We start from the raw sequence: 9,721 nt of genomic DNA on the forward strand, positions 1-9,721 counted from the left end.
TCCAAAATAACCTCTGCCATAGGATTAATGTATAAATACAAAAACAAATTTGATACGAATACAAAGTTACTGATATACTATGCCTTAATTCACAGCCATCTGAATTATATGCCAATGATATATGGTTACAGGAAAACATCAGAACTTAAATCTCTACAAAGAGTGCAGAATAAAGCATTAAAGTGTGTTTTTAATTTACCTATGACATATTCAACTTTAGATTTATATAATAATATTACAAAAACCATTCTGCCTGTCTACGGTTTATATAAAATGCAACTTTTGCTATACGTATATAAAGCAATACATAATATTAGTCATCATACCATTATATTTACAAGAAACCAAATAGCTTTTAACACAAGAAATAGTTCGAATCTTCGAGTAGCAAGATGCAGATTGGAAACTACAAAACAACGAGTTGAACACATGGGTAGCATAGAATTTAATAATCTTCCACAAGATCTAAGAAACTTAGAGCGAATTTCTGTTTTTAAAAGAAAATTAAAACAATTTTTACTGGAAAATATTGAAATGCTTCTTTTGTAACAAAATGCTCCTTTTGTAGAAGAAATAATCAACTGAAATTATAAAATTATTGCTTTTTTTATTTACAAAATTGTATATATATTTGCATTGAATTATAATGCCAACTTGCCTCAACAATGTCTTCATGACGCAGAGGCACTACATTTCATGAAAATTAAATAAATATGAATTATTATAATTAATAAAAAAAAAAAAAAAAAAAAAAAAATTAAACAATTTCTTGGCCTTAATGGCTATTACAGGAAATTTATCAAAGATTATACATTAATCGCGAAACCCATGACGAAATATTTGAAAAAAGACACAAAACTTAACTTGAATGACCCTGAATATGAAAAAAGCTTCAATACCCTTAAAACTTTACTAATTAATGATCCAATACTAGCATATCCTGACTTTACAAAAACATTCACGCTCACTACTGATGCCAGTAACTATGCGCTAGGAGCTATTCTTTCACAGGACAACCACCCAATATGTTTCGCTAGTCGTACTCTCAACACACATGAAATAAATTATAGCACAAAAGAAAAAGAATTATTGGCCATTGTATGGGCTACAAAATATTTTAGGCCATATCTTTTCGGAATTTGACTATGAAATAAAATACAAGAAGGGAACTAAAAATGGCAATGCCGATGCCTTATCTAGGATTGAACCAGAATTTGTCAGCATAAATGCGTTAGAATCCAGTAATGTAACAATAAGGGAAACATCATCACCAGTCAACATATTTAAAAATCAGGTTATTATAACAAAGGCAACATCAGGATCACTAAGGATTAGAAACAAAACAATTTTTGGAAATAGAAGAAAACATATTTATATGAAGGAACTGGACAGTGAGACCGCTATTACATTACTCAAAAATCATTTTAATCCTTCAAAGTTAAATGCTATTTTAATTTAAGAAGAGTTTTATCCAATTTTCAAAACAACGTTTGACGAATTATTCGCCAATAATCAAAATTTTAGGATCATACGATGTTTCATCCTTACAGAGGACGTGGAGAATGAAGAACTACTTACGGAGAAAATAAAAAGTGAACATTTTGATAAAAACCACCGAGGTATTCAAGCAGTATATAAGGAATTGATAACTCGCATATACAACCCGCATTTGAAAGAAAGAATTCATAAACAACTGTGAAATATGTAACCTGGAAAAATATGATAGGAAACCTCCAAAAATACCATATAAAATTACGGAAACCCCATCTAAGCCTCGCGAAATTATACACATAGATGTATTTTACGCTTTAGAGAAGAAACTTTTTATGACAGCAATTGACAAATTTTCTAAATTCGCACTAGCATTCCAGATAAATGGAAGGAATTGGACAGAGTTCAAATCCAAATTATTACAAATAATTAACACATACGGAAAAATAAACAAAATTATAGAAGACAATGAACTCGGATTCAAGGCTATACCAATGCAACAGTTCTAAAAGGACGAAAACATAGAAATCCATTATACCTCTAACAGTAATCACACATCAAACGCAGATATCGAACGACTACACAATACCATTAATGAACACATACGGTTACTAAGACACGATAGCAGAAATAAAGACGAAACTATGGAAGACAAAATGACAAGGATAATAGGGTTCTAAAATAATACAATACACAGCACTACAGGTATTAAGCCGATTGATTTCCTAAATGGTAAAATACATGAAGACAAATATAAGGAAATTCACGACCTAATAAACCAGAAAAAGGAGAAATATATACAGAAATTGAATGAATCTAGAAAAGATATAGAATTAGAAGACGGAACAAATTATATTAAGGAGATAAGAGGTGGTAAGAACCACACAAAATATAGGAAAGTTCATGCAACACATTTACCAAATTAATAATTATATAGCACTTTTACGTAATCATATCGACGACATAGGACAAGTGGTATTTTCAAGTAAATTAGGAATTATTCCGACAGACATTTTGACCCCAAAAGAAATGGACCTTATAATAGACTTTGGCAGTTACGTTAATATAAAAACTTCCGTTGCATGATGGAAATATATTATTAATTTTTAAGATACCATTATTTACAACCGAACCGAATTCAGATCCTAAAAATAAAACACTAGCTTTAGAAACATATACAGTACTTATTGATCATAACAAGAATATTTATCAATCAATTTTTAAAGATAATTTAGAGAAAAATTTGATTAGAATTGAAAATAAGTGTATACAGAATATTTTAGAATTTAAAGAGGCAAATTGTTCAATGAAAAATTTTGAAAACGAAGATGTAACAGAAATACTTCCAGGATTATTAATATTTAAAAATTATGAACAAAATGTTAACCATAACTGTAATAGCAACAATAAACTACAAATAAAAGGAACCTTTTTGATAAAATTTGAGAATTGTAATATAATAACTAAAAACAAAAATTTTACTAATGTTAATTTAAGAATCAAAGATAAAATAATCCTTCCAAACATTATAAAGAAAATTAGAAGTAATGAAAATGTAACTACTAATGATTTGAAGCTAGAAACAATATATCTTAAACAAATAAAGTATGAAGAAAACCTAAACAATATACTGTATCATGATAAGAAAACAAAAACTATAAGTTTTAGTATTGATATAATTATTTTATGCATTATTATCTTAATAATTAAATATATGTTAAGACCAAAACAAATATTTAATGTTTCGTCGGAGCCTCAAGCTAACGGTGGGGGTGTTATAATGTCTCCCATTATTCCCCTAACACGAGCCAACATAATATAAATAACTACTTACATTGCAACTTTTTATTTTTTGCATTACATTTTATTTTTATACCCTTCACCTTCGTGAGAAGGGTATATATAAGTTTGTCATTCCGTTTGTAATTTCTATAATATAATTTTCCGACCCTATAAAGTATATATATTCTGGATCCTTTTAGGTAGCGGAGATCATAAGCCATGTCCGTCTGTCTGTCTGTCTGTCTGTATGTTTGTTGAAATCAGTTTTTAGAAGACCCCAGATATCTGCGAGATCCGAATCTTCCATAATTGTATCAGACATACGACCGGCAAGAACGCTATTTAAAATCAGCAAAATCGGTCCATAAAAAACGGAGATAGGCGCCGTGTTATAAAGCCATAGGTAATAAAGCCATATGACCTTATTTCTCAATGGAATGAGAAATATAACCATATGGCTTTATTGCCTACACCCAAGTGCAATATCAGTAATACTGGACGGTCCCGTAGGAATCGCAGTATACCCTTTTATTTTTATTATTTTATGTCTGGAGGGTCCCGTAGGAATCGCGAACATATTCTATTTAATTATTGTTCATGGTCCTGGAGGGTCCCTTGGGAATCGCAGAACATACTACTTAATGATACAATCCAGATGATTTAGGACACCGCATTTTAAGCGGGTCCCTGCTCGGGCGCCAGTTAAAGTGTCCCTTGAAGGGAACACTAAAAAGTTAAAGTTGGGGCCAACCCTTGGCCCGTTTTTCCTATGTTTCAAATAAGACAAATTTTGTTAGATTATAATTACTTGGTTTATTATCCAAAATTGAATGAACCTTGGCAATGGTAAACGATACAATTTATACTTAAAAATTGGTCAAGTAATCAATAATATTTCATGCACACTTATCAGTAACCTAATATATAATTTATACTTAAAATATGTAGGTTGCAAATATTGCAACATAAAATAGTTTAAATATGATCGACTTCATACTGTCAGCATGTTGCTGCAATAAGTGCGTTTCTATTTGTTGTGCGTAGTCAGCAGGTTGGAAGAATAAGTATGTTTGAACTCTTTGTTGTGCATAGTCCTGGAGGGTCCCTTGGGAATCGCGGAACATACTACTTAATGATACAATCCAGATGATTTAGGACGCCGCTTTTTAAGCGGGTTCCTGCTCGGGCGCCAGTTAAAGTGTCCCTTGAAGGGACCACTAAAAGTTAAAGTTGGGGCCAACCCTTGGCCCGTTTTCCTATGTTTTCAAATAAGACAAATTTTGTTAGATTACTAATTACTTGGCTTATTATCCAAAATTGATGAACCTTGGCAATGGTAAACGATACAATTTATACTTAAAATAGGTCAAGTAATCAATAATATTTCATGCACACTTATCAGTAACCTAATATATAATTTATACTTAAAATATGTAGGTTGCAAATATTGCAACATAAAATAGTTGAAATATGATCGACTTCATACTGTCAGCATGTTGCTGCAAACAAGTGCGTTCTATTTGTTGTGCGTAGTCAGCAGGTTGGAAGAATAAGTATGTTGAACTCTTTGTTGCGCATGGTCAGCAGGTTGGTAGAATAAGTATGTTGAACTTGTATGACGTCAAAATGTGAAGCGTGTTAACTTGCATGTACATGTGTATACATATGTACATGCATATGAATTATTATTACATACTCGCAATTATCTTACAATAATGAATGAACCCTACAAACATTTTCTATTGCGGAAGTTACCCGTGTGAAACTTCCAAAACGTGCTAAAAGCTCGCCAGCGATGTTGCGGAAGTATAAGAATTCTTGTCACCAGTCGGGAAAAACTGATGCCGAGTTGGGGAACGTCTAAGAGTAACTTGAAAGATACTTCTGGAAGACCCACAGAAGAAACTTCTAGGTGACTCTTTGAAGTAAGGTATTGTGACTAGGGAAGTACTTTTTGCAATTTCTACAATATTGAACCTAGAAACATGTAATTAAGTATGTATGGCCCGGATTAAGTGAGGACCCATAAAAGGGGACTTTTTGGTATTTTTTCGTTATTCAAAAGGTACTTTTTGCAATTTCTACAATATTGAACCTAGAAACATGTAATTTAGTATGTATGGCCCGGATTAAGTGAAGACCCATAAAAGGGGACTTTTTGGTACTTTTTCGTTCTTCAAAAGGTACTTTTTGCAATTTCTACAATATTGAATCTAGAAACATGTAATTAAGTATGTATGGCCCGGATTAACTGAGGACCCATACAAGGGGACTTTTTGGTACTTTTTCGTTTTTCAAAAGGTACTTTTTGCAATTTCTACGATATTAAACCTAGAAACATGTAATTATGTATGTATGGCCCGGATTAAGTAAGGACCCATAAAAGGGGACTTATTGGTACTTTTTCGTTTTTCAAAAGGTACTTTTTGCAATTTCTACGATATTAAACCTAGAAACATGTAATTAAGTATGTATGGCCAGGATTAAGTGAGGACCCATGAAAGGGTACTTTTTGGTACTTTTTCATTCTTCAAAAGGTACTTTTTGAAATTTCTATAATATTGAACCTAGAAACATGTTATTAAGTTCGTATATCCCGGATTAAGTGAGAACCAGTAAAAGGGGACTTCTTGGTACTTTTTCGTTCTTCAAAAGGTACTTTTTACAATTTCTACAATATTGAACCTGGGAACATGTAATTAAGTTTGTATGGCCCGGGAGGACCATAGATGGGGACTTTTTGGTACTTTTTCGTTCTTCAAAAGGTACAAAAGGCTTTAAACACATCATGGTGAAGGGTATATAAGATTCGGCACAGCCGAATATAGAACTCTTACTTGTTAATTTTACATTTATATTTTTAAAATATATTTGGCCACCCTGGAATTGCACAAACCTGTGGAGAAATTATTAGGAGATTTTGGTGAATTAATTAAAGAATATTAATTATAGAATATTTGGTGATAAACCCTGTTGTAACCATGATATCACCATGTTTAGCCTTCAATTTCCATGCAAGCTAGACAAGATTTGGCCAATAAATTGTTACTGGAATATTACTTAATACAAAATGTAATTATTTAGTTTTTTATGTTGTTACATATAAATCAAACAGAATCACATAAACTTTTGCAGGAGGAATAAATGAAGAAACATATTTCTGCTTTGCAAGTTTCACGTATTTGTGGCTCATATTTGGAAGTGAATCTTCGTTTAGCATTTTATACCGCATTAAAACCGCACAGCGCACAGCGATCGAATTCAATTCGCTCTCGAGCGAGTTTAATTTAATTAATTTAATATGGATGTATGTATGTATGTATGTATGTATGTATGTATGTATGTATCAGAGATTGATAATGAGTATGTATAATTTTTGAATACAATGTAGCGTTAAGTCCAAACAAGTTGAACGAGGCACACCTCAGGGCGGTGTAATCTCTCCACTACTTTGGCTTATCGTTGTTAATACGATTCTTATGGAACTGGACAACAGAGGAATAAGGGTCGTTGCTTATGCGGACGACATTGTGATACTTGTATCAGAAATGTTCCCAGACGTGATTAGCGATATCATGTCCGGTGCTTTGGTGCTACTCAGTAACTGGGCCACAGACAGTTGTCTAGGAGTAAATCCAAGCAAGACAGAACTGGTACTATTCACAACAAAGACCAAGATTCCAAGCTTCAACCTGCCACGGTTAAAAAACCGCGAAATCCCCTTATCAAACAATGCCAAATTTCTAGAAACTATTCCAAAAAATACTCCAAATTATCATGGAAACTCAACATCCAGCACAGAGTCAAGAAGGCAACGGTCGCCTACTATACCTGTCGTAAGATGTTTGGAATTAAATGGGGACTTAGTCCCAACATAGTTAAATTGATGTACACAGCATAGTACGTCCTATTCTTACATACGGATCTCTTGTATGGTGGACTTCAACTAAGAAGAAGTTTGTTGTGGATCAACTATACAAAGTACAGAGATCAGCATGCATTGGGATAACAGGTGCTATAAGAACTAGCCCTTCAGAAGCTCTGAACACTATATTGCACATCCTACCCATAGATCTGCACATAATGGCCATATCTGCTTTCAGCGCAGTAAGGCTTAACTCATCCGGAAGTTGGAGATCAAGAACATATGGGCACGCTAAGATTTTAAGCTTGTTACCTCCAATCTTGAACCAACCATCCGACTATATTACCCCACACACGGACTTTGATAGAGTCTTCAAAGTCAGAGTTCCTTCCAGAAGCGATTGGTGTAGAGGTAATCTATCGAGCGAATATACCACCAGAATCTTTACAGATGGTTCTAAAATGAACTGCGGTGTTGGTTCTGGTGTCTTCTGTGAACTTCCCAACAACTGTAGTGTTTTTCAGGCTGAAATTTTTGCGATAATGTCAGCCTGTAGGGTATTACATGACCTCAGTATTCACGGCAATATAGGAATCTTTGTCGATAGTCAAGCGGCACTTCTCTCACTAAACTCATATACTACTACTTCCTTATTAGTTAGACAATGACATTACCCTTGTTTGGGTCCCTGCGCATAGGGACTACAACGGTAATGAACAGGCAGACGAGCTTGCAAGAACGGGATCTGCTCTTGATATTTCCAAGTAGCAACTTCCAGTAGCCATTCCAGTAGCATCTCCGTTAAGTTATATCAAGAGCAACATCCTCAGATTCTGTCTTCAAAAAGCTGAAAATAGGTGGAATAACCTAAACACATGTAAAGGGGCCAAGTTACTGTGGCCTTCCTTCAATGTGAAACGCACAAGACGCCTTATAAACCGTAGTAGGCGGGACATATTGAGGCTGATAGCAGTAATAACAGGACACTGGGTAATAAGCAGACACGCAAGTCGGCTTGGGCTCCCTTTCAATGATCACTGTCGCAGTTGCAAGGACAGGGAAAAGGAAGAAACTGCGGTTTCTCTTTACGGCCAGAGCAGGGCATTCACAGAGGAGATGGAAGACTATATATATATATATATTATATATATATATATATATATATATAATATATATATATATATATAATATATATATTATATATATAATATATATTATTATATATATATATATATATTATATAATATAATAATATAATATATATATATATATATATATAATATATATATAACAGCCTTAACACAAATATCTCGCTAAGGTTAGATATGAAGTAATTGCCAAGGAAGCGGTTTCTCTTTACGGCCAGAGCAGGGCATTCACAGAGGAGATGGAAGACTGTTTCTTCCTTTTCTCTGTCCTGTTCTATTCATATATTTAAAAATAAATCAATGTGTGTTTGTATGTTTTTATAGACGACTAAATAAACGGCAAATCCGATTTTCTTGAAATTTTTACAATATCTTTCTACTTTTTATGTTGAAATTTTAAATGAACGAGGTTCCACGTAGAGAGTCCCCAAACTTTGTACAAGTAACTTTTGTTTTAAATTAAAAACATAATAATTACAATATTTAATTATTTAGTTATTAGATTATGCAATTTTTCTTAAAGATTTATTTTAATTTCTGTGATGACAATATATGTAAATTCTAAAATTATACATTAATGAACTACTTATTTCATACATTCTAAAATTTAATATATACTTTTATTCTTAAAAAATAATTTATATTCTAATGCTTTGGGATACACAATATTTTTTGTTTTTCTCTTTGGTGCGTATACATATAAATCTGAGGAGTTTCCTACTCGCGAACATGCAACGTAAAGCTGTCCATGAGAAAAACATGGATTTTCTAGAAAAAGTCCACAAACTTGCATGGACTGACCTTGAGCTTTATTAATCATCATTGCAAATGTTAGGCTAATAGGAAATTGCAGGCGCTTAAAATGGAATGGCATCTCCGATGTGGACCACGTATTCCTATACGTGGTAGCAATAGATCAGTTCCCTAAAACTTTCCAGTTATAATGGTCACCTCGATAAGAATGTTCATCATTTTATTTTTATACCCTTCACCTTCGTGAGAAGGGTATATATAAGTTTGTCATTCCGTTTTTAATTTCTTTAATATAATTTTCCGTCCCTATAAAGTATATATATTCTGGATCCTTAAAGATAGCGGAGTCGATTAAGTCATGTCCGTCTGTCTGTCCGTCTGTCTGTTGAAATCAGTTTTTAGAGGACCCCAGATATCGGCGAGATCCGAATCTTCAATAATTCTATTAGACATGCTTTCGAGAAGATCGCTATTTAAAATCAGAAAAATCGGTCGGTAAATAACGGAGATATGAGCAAAAATCCGAGACAACCTCAGAAAATTTCATCAAAAAATTGTTATAAAAGCAACTGTATATAGAACAAGTAAGAGTTCTATATTCGGCTGTGCCGAATCTTATATACCCTTCACCATGATGTGTTTAAAGCCTTTTGTACCTTTTGAAGAACGAAAAAGTACCAAA

Source organism: Lucilia cuprina, chromosome 2 (assembly GCF_022045245.1).
Source record: "Lucilia cuprina isolate Lc7/37 chromosome 2, ASM2204524v1, whole genome shotgun sequence".
NCBI classification, from domain to species: domain Eukaryota; kingdom Metazoa; phylum Arthropoda; class Insecta; order Diptera; family Calliphoridae; genus Lucilia; species Lucilia cuprina.